The sequence below is a fragment of the Papio anubis genome, chromosome 6, assembly GCF_008728515.1.
Source record: "Papio anubis isolate 15944 chromosome 6, Panubis1.0, whole genome shotgun sequence".
NCBI lineage: Eukaryota > Metazoa > Chordata > Mammalia > Primates > Cercopithecidae > Papio > Papio anubis.
Genome location: NC_044981.1, coordinates 58,848,066 through 58,868,121, shown reverse-complemented (window position 1 = coordinate 58,868,121; position 20,056 = coordinate 58,848,066). Strand labels below are relative to the sequence as shown.

Sequence of the window (20,056 nt, the reverse complement as noted above, 5' to 3'; positions counted from 1 at the left end):
ATCTTGTTTCGGAACATTGTTCTACTGATATTATATAATTTAGTGGAATGTCAAGTATTTGTCATCACACTCTAAATGAAATAATAAAACTTAGAATGTATAGAATGTAAAAAGACAATAGAGATATAGCAAGTTAAAGTTTTGCCTATGGCACACCATTTCTTTAAAAACAGAACAGCTGAGTTCAGTGGTTCCTGGGGGAGGATTGTGTGAGAGCCCAGGAGTTCGAATCCAGCCTGGGCAACAGAGCAAGTCCTTGTGTCTAAAAGAATGAAAAGAAGTAGAACGGAGTGCTTTAAAAATTTTCAAATGCTATTCTTCTTTAGAAATTAGATAATGTGCCTTTCAGTAATTGGTACAATGCCAATTCTCAAAGACCTTGAAATACGAATCTGTAATTAAAATCAGAAATTTGAGCCACAAAGTTACAGAGACACATATTCTTCACGTTTCATTATTTCTCTTTATTTCTTTGACACTCTTACTCCTCTATTGCATATGTGTGTATATACATATTACATGTTATATGTAATATGTGTATATTCTGCTTATATATCTTATATTAAGAGTGAACACATAATACTTATAATGATAAGCTGCTATAGGCTGCTGCTTTGTGGTAAATATGGGGATCCAAAGAGCCATAGAAATTACTTCTTCTGGCCAGGAGTGGTGGTTCATGCCTGTAATCCCAGCACTGTAGGAGGCTGAGACGGGCGGATCACCTGAGGTCAGGAATTCGAGACCAGCTTGGCCAACATGGTGAAACCTCGTCTCTACTAAAAATACAAAACTTAGCTGGACACGGTGGCACATGCCTGTAATTCCAGCTCCTTGGGAGGCTGAGGCAGGAGAATCACTTGAACCTGGGAGGCAGAGGTTACAGTGAGCCAAGACTCAGCCACTGCACTCCAGCCTGGGTGACAAAGACTCCGTCTCAAAAAAAAAAAAAGAAAAAAAGAAAGAAAGATAAATGATTTCTTCTTTCTTTCTGTTCCAAGGGCACCTGAGATACAATGATTCACCTCCTTGATTGTTGAAAATTAAATCGACTTTTGAAAAGCAATTTTGGTTTTATAAAGTCACAATTTATAAAGCTTCAGAAGTCATTCCCAGGGGATGCTTGAGGATGAATCATCAAAGAACTGATACCTGAATCAGAGAGTGATCATTCGTGAGGCTTAGAAGTGTCAGACAAATAGGCTCATGATTTGGCTTTACATAAACAGGCCAGGAAGAGATGGCTGAGGAGCCGATAGTCATGGTACTGGGAAGGTCAAGGGAGGAATATCTCCTCTCCACACAGGTTTTGCTCTGGTCAACAAGAGAGACCCAAGATCCCGTGGACACAATAACTCAGTGTTTCCTAGGATAGCCTAAAAGTTTCCACACCTGAATGAAATTCTAGAAACCAAATTTTTAAACTGAACATCTGGACAGTCCTGCTGAGATGTCAACCTCAAACTGTTGGAGTTGAAATCTAAGGAATATTTCTTCCATCTGACCTGAAGAGTTTGGGAAAAGGGAAAGAAAATGGATTTTTGTTACCTATAAGCTGAGTCAGACGACTGATTACATTTCATTAAATTTTGTTAAGAAATCTGTGCTCTGCAAATTCATTGCTTTTTACGTGTTTGCATTTCCTTTACTTCCTTGTAGTTTTACAATGAAAGCACTTTTCATTTTGTTTTAAAACTACACGGGGTCTTTGTGACCTCATTCTCCTAACAGATAGAGTCCTTCCTATTGAAGCAATTAACCAAAGCAGACATTCAGGAAAAAATATTGTGATGACAAAATAGTTTTGTCTTCTCAGACCTGGAAGGGTTGAGGAAGAGGTTTGGGGAGAGGAAAGAGGGGGCAATAAGACATTGGAGAAATGTTAATAAAGAGTACCAATGGTGTTCACGTCTATAAACATAACCCAAAGCAGAATAGTCTGTAAAATGTGAAGTTCAGAGCTAAATCAGCACTCCAGGCAAAAAAGACATTTCTTTCTCAGCTTTATGAGACAGAATCCTGTAAGCCATATAACTTCGAATATCTTTAAAAATGCAATCATTTCTCAAAAGTATTCAGCCTGAAGTGTGATTTTAAAGTTGGATTTAGACGTAAAAGTTAAGCCATTACACCTACACCTGTGTGTTTACTGAACTTTATATAGATGTGTATTTACTGGGCAACGATTGATATTGTCTTCCTTGAGTACATGCTGTTCTGTGCCTGGAAAAGGTTTGCTGTCTTTGTGTGGTTGCCTTAAATGTCAAGGCTGCTGCTGCAATCCCTTCTACCTCAGCAGGGCTGTGTGCACATCCACTAGCCTTAATAAAGAGGTAAGGTCTTAGGAAACCGAGTTAAGATAGAAAAGTGTCCTTTTATGCATGAACCCAGTCAGAACTCTGCCTTGATGTTTAACTCACTCATAGCTTTAAACATGTAACAACAGTTAGGCGCACAAGTGTTGCAAAGTCACTGTATAATTACCGATGTTTTCAAAGGAATTAGCATATAGTTACTATGAAAAACATGTCCTATTTTGTGGAAACTATGCAATTAACTTGTCCTAGACTAATAAATTAAAGGTAGTATAAGCTCATATAACAGCTGCAGGAAGGACAGGATGGCTGGCAACACATTTATTGAGATCACTTTGAACTTACTAGCCTCTTTCTACTCAGTGCATAGATAGGTGTGTCTTGATTTAAGGAAGTTATGCACATACCTGCATTTACAAAATAGATGTTTTAGGAAGTTTGAACATACTTGGTTAGGAGAAAGAACGTAAAGTAGAATGAAGAAGAAGGAAAAAATTGTGAAAATGATGCTCATATCATTGGATACAAATTTGAAGTAGAACTAGAATGACAGTAAAACATACGTGATTTTTTTTTTTTTTTTGAGATGGTCGCTCTTGTTGCCCAGGCTGGAGCTCAATGGTGTGATCTTGGCTCACTGCAACCTCCACCTCCCGGGTTCAAGTGATTCTCCTGCCTCAGCCTCCTGAGTAGCTGGGATTACAGGCCCGCATCACCACGCCTGGCTAATTTTTTGTATTTTTAGTAGAGACGGGGTTTCACCATGGCCAGGCTGGTCTTGAACTTCTGACCTCAGGCGATCCACCCGCCTTGGCCTCTCAGAGTGCTGGGAATTACAGGCGTGAGCCACCACGCCCGGCCACATATATGCATGTATACTGTGAGTCCACACTAGCACATGGCACTTGCAGAAATTCAGTTTATAAGCAATTTACCAGAAACCCATCTATTGCAATTAGAAAGACATCCCTGTACCATACCCAGGAAGTTATTGATTATTTATTACATTTTAAACGACTCTTTAATCTTCTTCTATGTCTTCTGCCTATTCATATTTCATTATAACTGGCCTAAATTGGATTGAAAAAGAGAAACAGTTCTCTAGTTTGTTTTTCCATGGAGGGTTTGGGAGGATTTTGAAGGATTTTACTGATCACCTTTGGATCTCCTTTAGAATTTGGTTTTGGTGTGTTTTGAGGAAAAGACCTAGGGTCTCCCAGGTTAGGTAGGAATTGCTAGAACTGGATGGCTGACCTCCTAAGTGCCCAGCCCCGAAGTAGTGATAAATGCCAATTTTGGCATTTTTGATGTCTTCCAAGCAAAAAACATTGCTTTAGGGCAGGGAGCAGACTGACTTACACTCCAGGTTAAAGTTCTGGAAGATCTGGGGTCCTGGTGACCTCTCAGCTTTCAGTCAGGGCCACCCCATCAGCTTGTTCACCATAGAGAAGAGAAAGGTGCTGGTTAACTCTGCCCTGGGAAAGGGCCAGATAGTTGGTAAAATATTATTTCTGAATGTGTCCATGAGGGTAGTTTCAGAAGAGATTAACATTGGGATCAGTAGACTGAGTAAAAAAGATCCACCCTCACCACTGTGGGCAGGCATCAACCTGTTGGGAGCCCTAATAAAAAAAAAAGGGTTGAGGAAGGATGAATTCATTGCCTCTTCTTGAGTGGGGTGTCTGTCTTTTCCTGCCCTTGGATATCCGCACTTTTTCATACTTGAGCTGGGACTTACACCATTGGCTCCCGTTGGTCCCAGGGCTTTGGGCTTGGCATGGGACTTAAGCACCAGCTTTCCTGTGCATCCAGCTTGCAGATAGATCATGAGACTTCTCAGCCTCTGTAAGCATGTCAGCCAATCCCTCCTGGTGAATCTCTTTCTGTGCATCTATAGATACCCTTTTGGTAGCCAGGTGTGGTGGCACATGCCTGTAATCCCAGCTACTTGGGAGGCTGAGGCAGCAGGAGAATCGCTAGAGCCTGGGAGACAGAGGTTGCAGTGAGCTGAAATTGCACCACTGCACTCCAGCCTGGGAAACAGAATGAGACTCTGTCTCAATAATAATAATAATAATAAATAAAAATAAAATAAAATAGATACCTTTTGGATCTGTTTCTTTGGACAACTCTGGCTAATGCACTCCATGTCATGTAGCAAAATTCCTAATTCTGGTTAGGGTAAGGTTAAGTTTAGGCTCAATGACTGGAGGGAAGAAATTTCTTTCCTTGCGTTTTTTGCTTGATTGGTCATCATAAGGTTGGCGTCATCTGTTGGCAGTCTGTCCAAGAGAGGATCCACTCACTTATGGAGGTAGGTATCATACATTGTTATTTAGAAACTAATCCTCTTAATGTTTCTGCTGTTACCCATCTATTCTCAACCTTACACATATGACCTGAAAACAGTCAGGAAGAGATACAAAATTGTCATATAACTGGAAGAAGGACAAAGGCAGTGTACTCTTCTGGCGCCAGTGTAAAGACTTCAAACCAAATAGTTTAGTTTATAATTGAATCTCTTGCACATGTGTTTGAGTATTTTCTTTTCCTATGTAATAGAGTAAATTCAATGAAATGCCATTTTATTTAAAATAGATAGCATTTTCTCAATTATTTCTATATTTTAAAAATAAAATACAGGCGCCAGGTGCAGTAGCTCACGCCTGTAATCAGCACTTTGGAGGGCTGAGGCAGGTGAATCACCTGAGGTTGGGAGTTTGAGACCAGTCTGGCTAACATGGTAAAACCCTGTGTCTACTAAAAATACATAAATTAGTTGGGCATGGAGGCAAGCGTCTGTAATCCCAGTTACTCCTTGGGAGGCAGAGCCAGGAGAATCACTTGAACCCAGGAGGTGGAAGCTGCAGTGGGCCAAGATTGTGCCATTGCACTCCAGCCTGGGTGACAGAGCGAGACTCTATCTCAAAATAATAAATAAATAAATAAATAAAATCCAGGCCAGGTGTGGCAGCTCACGGCTGCCATCCTAAGCACTTTGGGAGGCTGAGGTGGGTAGATCATTTGAGGTCAGGAGTTTGAGACCAGCCTGGCCAACAAGATAAAAACCCATCTCTACTAAAAATACAAAAATTAGCTGGGTAGTGGTGGTGCACACCTGTAATCTCAGCTACTTGGGAGGTTGAGGCATGAGAATTGCTTGAGCCTGGGAGGTGAAGGTTGTGGTGAGCTGAGATCACACCACTGCACTCCAGCCTAGGTAACAGAGTGAGACCCTGTCTCCAAAGAATAAATAAATAAATAAATAAATAAATAAATAAATAAATAAAATAAAATAAAATACAGACTTAAGTAGCTTTTGAATTAAAAGGAAATCTTATTCCAGGCTATTTAGATTACTTCCAGCAGAAATTTAAATTGTATGATAAATACTACTCTTACCTCTTTTGCATTATGTATTTTTTGGATAAATTACATGAATTTTGTACAGCAAAAATACTCATTTAGCTTAGTTAAAGTGTTCTATGATTTTTATGGCCCATTTCCCATATCTAAAATGGTTATATTTTAAAAAGAATACAAAATTAAGCATTTTTGCTCAGTAGTATATCAATTTTTTTCATGATCCTTAGCAAAAATTCAGTATTATTTTACCTACTTTGGTATCTGCTATATTTATTTGTTATGGATTGCCAGTTTAAAATTGGAGGACAGAATTCATTTTCAAGTGACTTTCCGAAAAGCTTCTGTGATCAATTTAAAATAAACATTATTTGGTATGTTCAAAATTTTCTTAAGATTTAATACTAATACTCTTGGAATTTATTCTACCAATTCACTTGCTTTTTTTTTTTTTCTTTTTCTGGTAAACTTTATTTTATATTTCTCTGAGACGGAGTCTTGCTTTGTTGCCCAGGCTGGAGTGCAGTGGCGTGATCTCGGCTCACTGCAACCTCTGACTCCTGAGTTTAAGCTATTCTTGTGCCTCAGCCTCCCAAGTAGCTGGGATTACAGGCACCTGCCACCACACCCGGCTATCAGTTGCTTTTTTTAATTGCAGAAGACACTGTTTTTGAGTAATAAAATGAAAACTCACACCTCTAATTCCAGATATTCTCATATTTTTCCAGACAATTATTGGGAAAAGAAAGCTGTAGGGGGCTTATTGGTCAAAGAAAATGAAGAGATGAATTTCCCTTCATGAAAAAAGCTGAAAGGAAGGCAGGAAAAGGTGATGACAATGGCTTCCTCCTCATCAAGGTATGGAGCAGAGTTGTGAGGAGTCCAGGAATGGGGATCAATCAACCTGAGCTCTGCCTCTTACTACCTGTGAAATGCTGGGCAAATTACCTAGCAGCCTGAACTTCTCTTTTCTCACTTGCAAAAGAATAGTACTTAACTAATAAAGTAGTTATGAGGATTAAGCTAAATGACATAATATATCTAGAGCACTTAACACAGTAGTAGGTATTATCATTTTTTGATAAAAGGTGAATCTTCTCAAGATCAAGCTTCCAGACTAAGGAGAAATTAGTCTCTGCTTGGGATATTTGTGACTGTGAGTTTATCTTGTCAGAAAAGCAGTTGGATATTATTAATATGGAAAAGCTTCCCTGATGTGCATTATTGGTTAGCTGATCACACAATTTTAGGATTATGAAAGTATTTAGAGTTTATAAAATTCAATGCCTTCAAAGCTAGTAGATTTTTCTTTTTTTTTTTTTTCTTTGAGACGGAGTCTTGCTCTGTTTCCCAGGTTGGAGTGCAGTGGTGTGATCTCAGCTGACTGCAACCTCCACCTCTTGGGTTCAAGCAACTCTCCTGCCTCAGCCAGTAGCTGGGATTACAGGTGCCCACTACCATGCCAGGCTAAATTTTGTATTTTTAGTAGAGATGGGGTTTCACCATGTTTGCCAGGCTGGTCTCAAACTCCTGGCCTCAGGTGATCTACCCACCTCGGCCTCCCAAAGTGTTGGGATTACAGGCATGAGCCACCATGCTCAGCCTTGTTTTATTTCTTGTGAGGCTCCATGCAGGATTTTGAGGATTTACACCACTGAAAAACTCTGAAGTCTGTGTTCAGTTTTCCGTCTTCTGAAGCCCATGCAAGAAGACAAGTTTGAGTTCTCTTAACATTCAGGTTAGCTTTTGAGTTATCAAGCAAAAAATATTAAAGAGTAGTGTTGAAAGATAATTTTGGCATTTTTGGATGTCTTCCAAGCAAAAAGCATTGACAACTTTGTTAGAGAATATTTGCAAAGTTTGCTGTAGGGCAGGGAGCAGAGTGACTTACACTCCAGGTTAATAAAGCTAGTTTCCCTCCCTCCTTGGAGATAGTCCAGGTGATAAAGATAATATCTCTTTCTGTGTCAGAAAGCAGATTTGTTTCCTGATCAAGATAATAAAGACAGGCTGGGTGTGGTGGCTCACGCCTATAATCCCAGCACTTTAGGAGGCCAAGGTGGGTGGATCTCTTGAGCCCAAGAGTTCGAGACTAGTCTGGGAAATGTGGTGAAACCCCATCTCTATTAAAAATACAAAAACAGGCCAGGCACAGTGGCTCACACCTGTAATCCCAGCACTTTGGGAAGCCGAGACAGGTGGATCACTTGAAGTCAAGAGTTTGAGACCAGCCTGGCCAACGTGGTGAAATCCCATCTCTACTAAAAATACAAAAATTAGCCGGGTGTGGTGGCTCATGCCTGTAGTCCCAGCTACTCACGAGGCTGAAGCAGGAGAATCGCTGGAACCCAGGAGGTGGAAGTTGTAGTGAGCTGAGATTGCACTACTGCACTCCAGCCTGGGTAACAGAGCAAGGCTCTGTCTCAAATAGTAATAATAATAACAATAACAGTAATAAAATAAACATACAATAACTGAGGTGGGAGGATCACCGGAGCCTAGGGAGGTCGAGGCTGCCGTGAGCCATAATCACGCCACTGCACTGCAGCCGCGGCAATGGAGTGAGACTCTGTCTCAAAAAAAAAAGAAGAAAATAAAGGCAATGTCTCTTGCTACAGTGGTGGATGAGTGGATATTACTGCAGCTCCTTTGAAAGACTGGGTTAGCTGTTACACAAACCCACTGTGTGTGCAGCATCTGCCTGGGACTACCCCTGCATCTTTGCCCTGGGACTACCCCTGCATCTTTGCCCTGGGACTTCGGGGCTGGGGGAATCAACGTGCACATGAAGCTCGTGCTGTTGACCGTGCCATGTATAATATATGTAATAAACTGAACAAATCCATCTGGGCTCATTGTCTCCCTACTGACTGAATCTGTGGAAGTTTGGCAAACTGACCTAGCAGCTGTTGTGTGACTGCTGTTCAGGATCTGTTTGGCTGCTTGACAGGTAGGATGTTCACCTCCAAAAAAATGTTGATCACGAGTTCCTTACCTGAAAGGCAAAATCCCATTCTTACCTATGTTTTCTACTTTGTAGGAGAGTCCATAGTCATGTGAGAGATATTAGTAAAAGTATTAATGATATTTAGGTTAATGTGTGTATGAGTACTTTAAAACTCATAAATGTCTTCGGTACAAATTTATTAGTTTTGTGAATAATTGCCTTCCTGCTGTCTTAAGGAGCATTTCCCCCTCACTCATCCATCACCAAAGTTACTATTTTGATTAGGAGATCCTGATCAACTTCTATAAACAATGTTCGGCTGGGTGTGGTGGCTCACACCTGTAATCCCAGCACTTTGGGAGGCTGAAACAGGCGGATCACCTGAGGTCAGGAGTTTGAGAGCAGCTGGGCCAACATGGTGAAACCCCATCTCTACTAAAAATACAAAAAATAGCTGGGCGTGGTGTTGCGTGCCCGTAGTCCCAGTTACTGGGAGGCTGAGGCAGGAGAATCACTTGAACCCGGGAGCCAGAGGTTGCAGTGAGCCGAGATCGTGCCATTGCACTCCAGCCTGGGTGACAGAGTGAGACTCCATCTCAAAAAAAGAAAAAGAAACACAATTTTAATCTGTTCACATTCTGAAAATAACAGATGCTGAGAGGTCATGGAGAAAAAGGAATGCTTATACACTGCTGGTGGGAGTGTAAATTAGTTCAACTATTGTGGAAGACAGTGAGGCTATTCCTCAAGAATCTAGAACCAGAAACACCATTTGACCCAGCAATCAAATGGTTTTGACCATGACTATATGCTCAAAGGAATATAAATCGCTGTATTACAAAGACACATGTACACATATATTCATTGCAGCACTATTCACAATAGCAAAGACATGAAACCAATTTAAATGCCCATCAAAGACAGACTGGATAAAGAAAATGTGGGACTTTCAAAGTTCCACACTCCCAGGCCAGAGCCTCCTCAGCTTCTTTTTTTCCCTCCTTCTCCTTCCGCCCCCTCCCCCGCACGGCTGCCTCCATTTCCTTAAGGAAGGGTTTTTATCTATCTCCCTCCTCCACACCGTAGCGGCGCATGAGCGGGTCGGGCGGGCGGCCGAGTTTTCCAACAGATAACTTCACCAAGATGTCCAGTGATAGGCAAAGGTCCGATGATGAGAGCCCCAGCACCAGCAGTGGCAGTTCAGATGCGGACCAGCGAGACCCAGCCTCTCTAGAGCCTGAAGAACAAGAGGAAAGAAAACCTTCTGCCTCCCAGCAGAAGAAAAACACCAAACTCTCCAGCAAAACCACTGCTAAGTTATCCACTAGTGCTAAAAGAATTCAGAAGAGCTAGCTGAAATAACCCTTGATCCTCCTCCTAACTGCAGTGCTGGGCCTAAAGGAGCTAACATTTATGAATGGAGATGAACTATACTTGGTCCGCTGGGTTCTGTCTATGAAGGTGGTGTGTTTTTTCTGGATATCACATTTTCAACAGATTATCCATTTAAGCTACCAAAGGTTACTTTCCGCACCGGAATCTATCACTGCAACATCAACAGTCAGGGAGTCATCTGTCTGGACATCCTAAAGACAACTGGAGTCCCGCTTTGACTATTTCAAAGGTTTTGCTGTCTGTTTATTCCCTTTTGACAGACTGCAACCCTGCGGATCCTCTGATTGGAAGCATAGCCACTCAGTATTTAACCACCGAGCAGAACACGACAGGGTAGCCAGACAGTGGACCTAGAGATACGCAACAAAATTCACATCGTTTGTATGCAGTGTGAAGGAGCTGAAGGCTTCTTACTGTGCTGCAAATCTTTATAGCCTTCAAAATACAGACTTCTGTGTATATGTTATACTGATTCTACTCTGCTTTTATCCTTTGGAGCCTTGGAGACTCCCCAAAAAGGTAAATGCTATCAAGAGTAGGACTTCGTAGCTGTAGATTAGTTATGTTTGAAACGCCTACTTGCAAGTCTTGCTTCTTTGGGATATCAAAATGTATTTTGTGATTTACTAAGGATACTTACTGGTCCTGAAGTCTACCATATATTATAGTGCATTTTAGCCTAATTCATTATCTGTATGAAGTTATAAAAGTAGCTGTAGATGACTAGGAATTATGTCATTTGTATTAAACACAGATCTATTTCTGAGTAGGTGGTTCATGCTGTCGTGAAAAATGTTTTACCTTTTACCTTTGTCAGTTTGTAATGAGAGGATTTCCTTTTACCCTTTGTAGCTCAGAGAGCACCTGATGTATCATCTCAAACACAATAAACATGCTCCTGAAGGAAAAAAAAAATAAAAGAAAGAAAGAAAATGTGGTACATATCACCACGGAACACTATGCAGCCATATAAAAGAATGAGATCATGACCTTTGCAGGGACATGGATGGAGCCAGAGGCCATTATCCTTAGCAAACTAATGCAGGAACAGAAAACCAAATACCACATGTTCTCACTTGTAAATGGAAGCTAAATAATGAGAAGACATGAACACATAGAGGGGAACAACACACACTGGGGCCTACTGGAGAGCGGAGGGTGGGAGGAGGGAGAGGATCAGGAAAAATAACTAATGGGTACTAGCCTTAATACCTGGGTGATGAAATAATCTGTACAACCCCCCATGACACAAGTTTACCTATATAACAAACCTGCATGTACCCCTGAACTTAAAAATTAAAAAAAGGAAACACAATTACAAAAAACGAGTAGTGTCTTTAAGTAACAAGACAAAGTGGATAAAATGCACAGAGTAAACCTAAATCTTTCTTTCAAAACTTGCAGCTTTCACTGGGGAAAAATACAGGGTGTCCGCCTCTGACACATTAACTTAGCACCTTGGTTCTAACATACTGAAACAAATTTAGGGCTTCCTTACTAAGGACCTTGCTACTTTGATTCCTCTCAATAATAGTAGGTATTACTGACACAACTGGTCCAGAAGTTATTCACGTCAGAGCCAGTATAATACTTTGGGTATATTCTCTTGCGTAGTAAATCATCTTTTAATATGTACCTTGGTCTAGAATGGGGGACTGCAGTGCCAGTCTGAAACTAGATTGAACCTGTCCACTGGCAAAAGACAAAGCACTCTTGTAAAGCTCTCTAGATTTTTTGTCTGCTACATCTTTACTTAAACGCTGTCAATTGGTCTTTACATCTGGGTAGTCTTCTGGGATTTCTTTTGTCTCTTTTTTTTTTTTTTTTGAGATGGAGTCTGGCTCTGTTGCTTAAGCTGGAGTGTCGTGGCGCTATTTTGGCTCACTGCAACCTCCACTTCCCAGGTTCAAGTGACTCTCCTGCCTCAGTCTCCTGAGTAGCTGGGACTACAGGCGTGTGGCACCACACTCGGCTATTTTTAAATTATTTTTTTATTTTTAGTAGAGACAGGGTTTTGATGGGTTTTGCTATGTTAGCCAGGCTGGTCTTGAACTCCTGACCTCAGGTGATCTGCGCTCCTTGGCCTCCCAAAGTGCTGGGATTACAGGCATGAGCCATTGAGTCTGCTCGGATTTTTGATGCTCATTTGTTTTAGGATGGGTCGGTGGTGCATGAATCAGTTTTCTGTTTTGTTTTGAGACAAAGTCTTACTCTGTTGCCTAGGCTGGAGTGCAGTGGTGCCATCAGAGCTCACTGTAACCCCTAGCTCCTGGGCTCAAGCAATCCTCCCACCTCAGCCTCCTGAGTAGCTAGGACTACAGGTGCTCGCCCGCATGACTGGCTAATTTTGTATGTTTTATTTTTTTAACTCGGAAACCTAGTTGATTGTATGTTATGGGCTGAAATGTACTCCCTCAAATTCATTAGTGCTGACCCCTAGTACCTCAGAATGTGACTACTGGAGATATCTCTTTAAAGATTCTCAGAGTAGATGACAGAGTGAGCCCCCATCTTACAAAAAAAAAAAAAAAAAAAAAGGAAGAGAAAATTTGGACAGAGATACAGAAGGAAGACTATGTGAAGGCACAGGGAGAAGATGGCCATCTATAAGCCATGGGAAAGCCGTTAGAATAAACCAACCCTGCTGACATGCCACCCAGTCTGTGGCATTTTGTCATGGCAGTTCTAGAAGATTAATGCAGAAAACAGTAAGAAAAGAGCTTCTGGCCGGGCACAGTGGCTCACGCCTTTAATCCCAGCATTTTGGGCGGCCAAGGCAGGTGGATCACTTGAGGTAAGGAGTTCAAGACCAGTCTGGTCAACATGGTGAAACCTTGTCTCTACTAAAAACACACAGAAAAATTAGCCGGGCTTGGTGGTGCATGCCTGTAATCCCAGCTACTTGGGAGGCTGAGGCAGGAGAATTGCTTGAACCCAGGCAGCAGAGGTTTCAGTGAGCCCAGATCCTGCCACTACATTCCAGCCTGAGTGACAAAGTGAGACACTGTCTCAAAAAAAAAAAAAAAAAAAAAGAAAAGAAAAAGAAAAAAGCTTCCTTTTCCACTTCTCCCTAGTTTGAAATCCATGAGGTATTTAGAGCTATGACAGCCATGGAACAATGAGGTGAAAAGAATAAAGACACAAGCCAGCATGCTAAAGACACAGAGAAGACAGAACCTGGACTTATGGTTACATTTTAGAGAAGCTGATCTAGGGGTTGACGCTCTCTAAATTTCTGCTAGGTAAACACTGAATGTCCCTATGGTTTAGCTACTTTTAATTGCCTATTCTGTTAGTGGCTGCTGAAAGCATTCCCAATGCAGATGCATAGCTGTCTTGTTTAACTCTATAGTCTTAGTACTGAGAACAGTGCCTGACATGCAGTAAGTGGTCAAAGAATATTTGCTGAAAGAATAGGTTGGGCATGGTGGCTCATGCCTGTAATCCCAGCACATTGGGAAGCCAAGGTAGGCAGATCACTTGAGGCCAGGAGTTTCAGACCAGCCTGACCAACGTGGTAAAACTCCATCTCTACTAAAAATACAAAAGTTAGCAGGGCATGGTGGCACATGCCTGTAGTCCCAGCTACTCAGAAGGCTGAGACAGGAGAGTCGCTTGAACCCAGAAGGTGGAGGTTGCAGTGAGCCAAGAACATGCCACTGCACTGCAGCCTGGGTGACACAGTGAGACTCTGTCTCCAAAAAAAAGAAAGAATAGAGTGAATGGATTTTAGATCAGACACTAAGAATCATACCTTCAGAAGTGTGAGAAAATCAATTTCTGTTGTTTAAGTCACCTAGTCTATGCAACTAGTCTGGTTGAAACAGCCCTGGAAAACTGACATGTTTTGTTTTCTTTGGGGGGGCTCTCAGGGCAGGTTCCATATAGATTAACTTTGCTTATGTTCCTTCTGTCAGTGTTGTAGGGCATCTTTGGGGTCATACCTTAGGTAATAACAACTTACCATTCTTGTTTTACTCTAGTCCATTAATCTTTTCGTTTTTGTTCTTCAAAAATATTTATTAATTATTATTATTATTTTTTGAGACAGTGTCTCTCTCTGTCACCCAGGCTAGAGTGCAGTGTGTGATTTCGGCTCACTGAAACCTCTGCCTCCTGGGTTCAAGCGATTCTTGTGCCTTCTCCTGTGAAGCTGGGACCACAGGCGTGCACCACCATGCCTGGCTAATTTTTGTATTTTTAGTAGAAATGTAATCTTGCTATGCCGCCCAGGCTGATCTCAAACTCCTGGCCTGAAGCAATCCATCCCTTGGCCTCCCAGAGTGTTGGGATTATAGGCGTGAGCTACTGTGCCTGTCCCATAAACCTTTTTGGATAGTACCTAAAGTTCTTCAACCTTAGGCAACAAGATTATTAGATTAAACTCAGTGAGTATTTTACTCTAATGAAGGGATCCGGGTGGAAGGAAGACTTGATTTACTTATTCAATAAATATTTTTTGGCTGCCTACCATGTTCCAGGAATTGTCCTATGATCTAGGTGTTGGGAATATAGAAATTTGAACTAAAAGTTCAGGTTCTCATGAAGCTTACATCCAACATGTGTATATATATGTGTGGGAGGGGAAGATAAAATATACACTTAAATAAAAAAAAATAAAGAAATAATATGTCAAGTATAAATAAGGCAAAGTGAGGGGAAAAGAAGGCTGAGAATTTAAAGGATGGAGTCATGTTGAATGACTATATCTTATAGTATATCTAAATGACCATTATTCAGAATAAACATGCCAGAAGACAAAGATTTCGTAGATAATCAGAAATAGAAGATAATGAAAATTTTCACTTCCTTTGCCTGAGGTTGTTTTATTTTTACTAAGTTAACTAATTAATTAATCTTTCTAGCTTTTATTTAAGTGCAATGATCGAGGATGGATTTGAGATCTTGTTGAACGCAGCCATATCCATGGATTGCATGTAGTTCTCAAAGCAGTGATCTGCTCCTACCGCATATCTATTCCAACTTTATCATCTTCAACATGACATTTGAAGTTTTAAAATTCCATATCCCACTGGAACTAGTAGAGAGGAGCCCCAGACTAAGCGGTCTGCTTTAATTCTTCTGACTCACTTCTCTAATTTTTTAAAAAAATTTTATTTTAATAGCTTTTGGGGCTGGGCGCGGTGGCTCATGCCTGTAATCCCAGCACTTTGGGAAGCTGAGGCAGGCGAATCACGAGGTCAGGAGATTCAGACCATCCTGGCTAACATGGTGAAACCCCGTCTCTACTAAAAAAATACAAAAAATTAGCTGGGCCTGGTGGCATGCGCCTGTAGCCCCAGCTACTCGGGAGGCTGAGGTGGGAGAATCACTTGAACCCAGGAGCTGGAGGTTGCAGTGAGCCGAGATTGCACCACTGCACTCCAGCCTGGGCAACAGAGCGAGACTCTGTTGCAGAACAAAACAAAACAAAACAAAATAAAACAAAAAGCTTTTGGGGTACAAGTGGTTTTTTGTTGCATGCATGAATTATATAGTTGTGAATTTTGAGATTTTAGTGCACCCATCACCCAAATAGCGTATATTGTCTTAATATGTAGTTTTATTCCTAGCGCCGTCCCCTTCTGAGTCTCAAAGTCCATTACATCACTTTGTATGCCTTTGCATACTCATAGCTTAGCTTCCACTTATAAGTGAGAACATATGGTTTTTGGGTTTTTCACTCCTGAGTTACTTCACTTAGAATAATGGCCAGCAGCTTCATCCAAGTTGCTGCAAAAGACATTCATTCCTTTTTATGGTTGAGTAGTGTTCCATGGTGTATATACATATATCCCACATTTTCTTTATCCACTCATTAGTCAGTGGGCACTTAGGTTGGTTCCACATCTTTGCATTTGTGAATTGTAATTGTGTTGCTATAAAAATATGTGTATAATTTTTTTTTTCATATAATGACTTCTTTTCCTTTGGGTAGATAACAAGTGGTGGAATTGCTGGACCAAATGGTAAATTTACTTTTAGTTCTTTAAAGAATCTCTGTACTGTTTTCCATAGAGGTTGTACTTATTTACATTCCCACCAGCAATGTGTGTTTCCTTTTCACCACATCCATGCCAAAATCTATTGTTTTTTGACTTTTCAATGACTCTCCTCTAATTTTGCCATATCTGTCTCATTAACACAAGGTTTCACATCTAGTGAGATGAAAGATGGCAACAGGGGCAGGTTTTTTTTTTTTTGGCTTTCTTTGATTCATACTATGCAGGGTATTCTTCCCTTTGCCTCTTTGATTCTTTTTTTTTTTTTTTTTTTTGAGACGGAGTCTCGCTCTGTCACCCAGGCTGGAGTGCAGTGGCCCCATCTCAGCTCACTGCAAGCTCCGCCTCCTGGGTTCACGCCATTCTCCTGCCTCAGCCTCCCGAGTAGCTGGGACTACAGGCGCCCGCCACCTCGCCCGGCTAGTTTTTTGTATTTTTCAGTAGAGACGGGGTTTCACCGTGTTAGCCAGGATGGTCTTGATCTCCTGACCTCGTGATCCGCCCGTCTCGGCCTCCCAAAGTGCTGGGATTACAGGCTTGAGCCACCGCGCCCAGCCGCCTCTTTGATTCTTTACTTTCCTCCCCCTCATCAAATCCAAATAGATAAATGTCATCGTCATCTTCACTATCTGTAGCTCCACTTCCTCTAGTACCTTCCACATTAGCAGGACCATACTTGCCCAAAGCTTTCTTCATTCCTGCTAGGCTGGCTTTTTCCTTTTCGTAAGTCTTGATGTAATTATACCAATGTAGAGCATGACACAAGTTGCCAAACAATGGACTAGAGACTGCTTCAATTACTGTCACATCTGCTTGTGATGGCACATACCCCTTGTTGCAGCTCTGGTCAGTCAGGTAATCATTGTTCACCTGGAGGCCAGTGGGGCTTTTCAGGTCTCTGAAACCCATGGCATCAGCTGCATCTGAGAGCTGGGTAGCAGCAAAAGGAAGGAGCACAGGTTGTGGATGCCTAGCGCTGAGAGGAGACAGAGTTGTTGTAAAGAGTGAGTGGGAGCAATGACTTTAGGGGAAAGGCCCCCATTAAAATGTGAACTACATGAAGGCACAGTTTTGCTTTGTTTTATTCCCTCCTGTATCTCCAGTGACTAAAGAGGTACCTGGCAGGCCGGGCGCGGTGGCTCAAGCCTGTAATCCCAGCACTTTGGGAGGCCGAGGCGGGTGGATCACGAGGTCAGGAGATCGAGACCATCCTGGCTAACATGGTGAAACCCCGTCTCTACTAAAAATACAAAAAACTAGCCGGGCGTGGTGGCGGGCGCCTGTAGTCCCAGCTACTCGGAGGCTGAGGCAGGAGAATGGCGTGAACCTGGGAGGCGGAGCTTGCAGTGAGCCGAGATCGCACCACTGCACTCCAGCCTGGGTGACACAGCGCTAGACTCCGTCTCAAAAAAAAAAAAAAAAAAAAAAAAGAGGTACCTGGCAAATAGTAAGTGCTTGATAAATAATTGCTGATAAATGACTAAGTGATTAGCAAATAGGTGATTTAGACTTTGTAAACATGGCCAAATCAATGAACCAGAGTCCCAGATTCTTCATCTATAAAATGAGGAGTTCAGATTGGGCACATTTTTTTCTTTTTCTTTTTTGAGATGAAATCTCACTCTGTCACCCAAGCTGTACTGTAGTGGCACGGTCTCGACTCACTGCAACCTCCATTTCCTGGGTTCACGCCATTCTCCTGCTTCAGCCTCCCAAGTAGCTGGGACTACAGGCATCCGCCACCATGCTCAGCTAATTTTTTTGTATTTTTAGTAGAGACAGGGTTTCACCATATTAGCCAGGATGGTCTCCATCTCCTGACCTCGTGATCCGACAGCCTCGGCCTCTGAAAGTGCTGGGATTATAGGCGTGAGCCACTGCTCCCAGCCTTGGGTACATTTTAGGATTTCATTTAGCTCTAACATTCCATTGCTGGAGGAAAAAAAAAAAAGTTGTTACTGTACCTCCTACTTCACTTTATCTACTTTACTAGGTATATTTTCATTGATTGGCCAGAAAAATTATAGTGAATGTTGTTTGTCTTTCCAGCAGCTATTACTTCCTTTTCCCTGTCTAAGAGTACTTAAATTTTCATCTGGGTCTCCCCTGCTGATACGCTTTGAAATCAGTTGATCACCAGAAATGGACTGTGATTGACGAAAGCCAATCTCAGTAAGCCCATCTCCCTTGATGCAGTGATTGGTTGAGGCCTGGGTTCTCTAATCTAACCAGTTAGGTTAGCATTTCTCTGTCAGAAACGGACTCTTGTCTCCAGACAGGCCAGTGAGTTATGGATAAAGGAATTTTTGGGAAAAGTGTTTCTTGGCTCTTCTGAGAGTACAACTGAAAGACATGTTCTCTCTTGTCTGTATGCTTTTATATGTCTGTGTAAGCTTGGAACCATTGTAACCACTGTGGCATCATGAAGGTTGTAAACCTTGGAATAAGCTCACACTGTAGAAGGAAAAGCTGAGAGAGGAAAAATTAAGTCTTTGATAAAATCATTGAACTCCTGCATCAAACCAACCCTAAAGCACACCCTACCTTTTGAATTTCTAGTTCATAAACCAATAAACACCTTAATTGTTTACTCAAGCTTGTCTTTGATTTTTGCAGTTTTCTTTGAGGAGATAAGTTTAAATTCTTGAATCTTTAGAGTAGGATGAACTGATGATCGTCTATATGATTAGAATGAGCCGTACATGGGGGTGGTGAGGCAGCGTTTTCAGCTTGGGATTATTTTTGGCTCTCTGTTCCTCGGAATACTTCTTTCCAGCTTACCTCTCACAACCCCACCTGGGTGATGTAACTCAACCTATTTAGGGTGGATGATGGAAATTTAGATTTTTCTTTCAGAATATCCTAGGACCCACAGGAGTATTAGGGAAAGCAATACATGAAGAGTTGCACTTAGTTACCAGAACATTTTCATCACCCCCAAAAAGAAACCATGTATCCATTAGCAGTCACTCCCCACTGTGCTTCCCCCAGTCCCTGGCAACCACTAAAGTACTTTCTGTCACTATGGATTTGCCTACTACCCATTTATATATTTGAAATATTTTTTGGCTTAATAATTTACTAACCTCTTAAAATCCTCCCTCTTTGCTCTAATAGCCTTTTGGTTTAACTTAAATTAGACTGTCAACTAAACTGGAACTCTTCCAATTTAGGTAGGTTCAGTGTATAACTATGTATTTGATTCCATAAATCTTTACAGTATAAGCTATATAAGACTTTATGTTCAGTTATTCCTCTTTTATTTTATTTTTTCCTTTAAGTTCTGTTCAAGAGTAAAGAATACTAAAGAAGGAAAAAGAATATGAGAAGTAGGAGGAGGATGAGGAGAAAAAAAAAGAAGATGAGTAGAGGGAGGAGGAGGAATATGACAGTGTCATAGAGAAAGGAAAATTTTATTGATGAAACCAAAGCAACAGCCACTATTGGATTCTAGAAAACATTACCCTCCTCCTCTGCAAACAAAAAGGGACGAAGCCTGGGTATGATGACTCATACCTGTAATCTGTAATCCCAGCACTTTGAAAGGCCAAGGAAGGAGGATTGCTTGAGGCCAGGAGTTTGAGATTAGCCTGGCCAACAGAGTGAGACCCCTGTCTCTACAAAAACAAACAAACAAACAACCAAACCAGAATTAGCTGGGCGTGCTAGTGATACACACCTATAGTCCAGGCGGAGGTGTTGAGGACCTCTTGAGCACAGGAGTTTGAGACTGCAATGAGCTACAATCACAGCACTGCACTACAGCCTAGATGACAGAGTTTAAACCCTGTCTCAAAAAAAAAAAAAAAAAAGGTTAAAACCAAAACTGGATCTTACATGATGTATGTGATGAAAAACATTTTTGAATCTTCATAGACTAGGACAGAGGCCCCTATGGCATATTTCAAAGAAACTCTCCATTTCTATATTAAACCCTATTTCCTTTCAATAAGCCATCTGATTTGGATATGTGAACTTTAAATGCTTTATTAGCCATGAGAAAAGAAGATACAGCACTTTCATCGTTTTGGGAA

At 41.4% G+C, this 20,056-nt stretch overlaps 1 long non-coding RNA gene and 1 pseudogene across 2 annotated transcripts in view; both read left to right on the top strand.

The window, feature by feature from the left end:
- LOC116275299 overlaps nucleotides 1-20,056 on the top strand; it is an 82,609-nt gene that overhangs the window by 36,218 nt on the left and 26,335 nt on the right. The gene's annotated exons all lie outside the window — the stretch shown is intronic.
- On the top strand, nucleotides 9,352-10,935 carry LOC100997665 (annotated as a pseudogene). The gene has a single exon (XR_004184310.1). The product of XR_004184310.1 is annotated as a ubiquitin-conjugating enzyme E2 E3 pseudogene (transcript).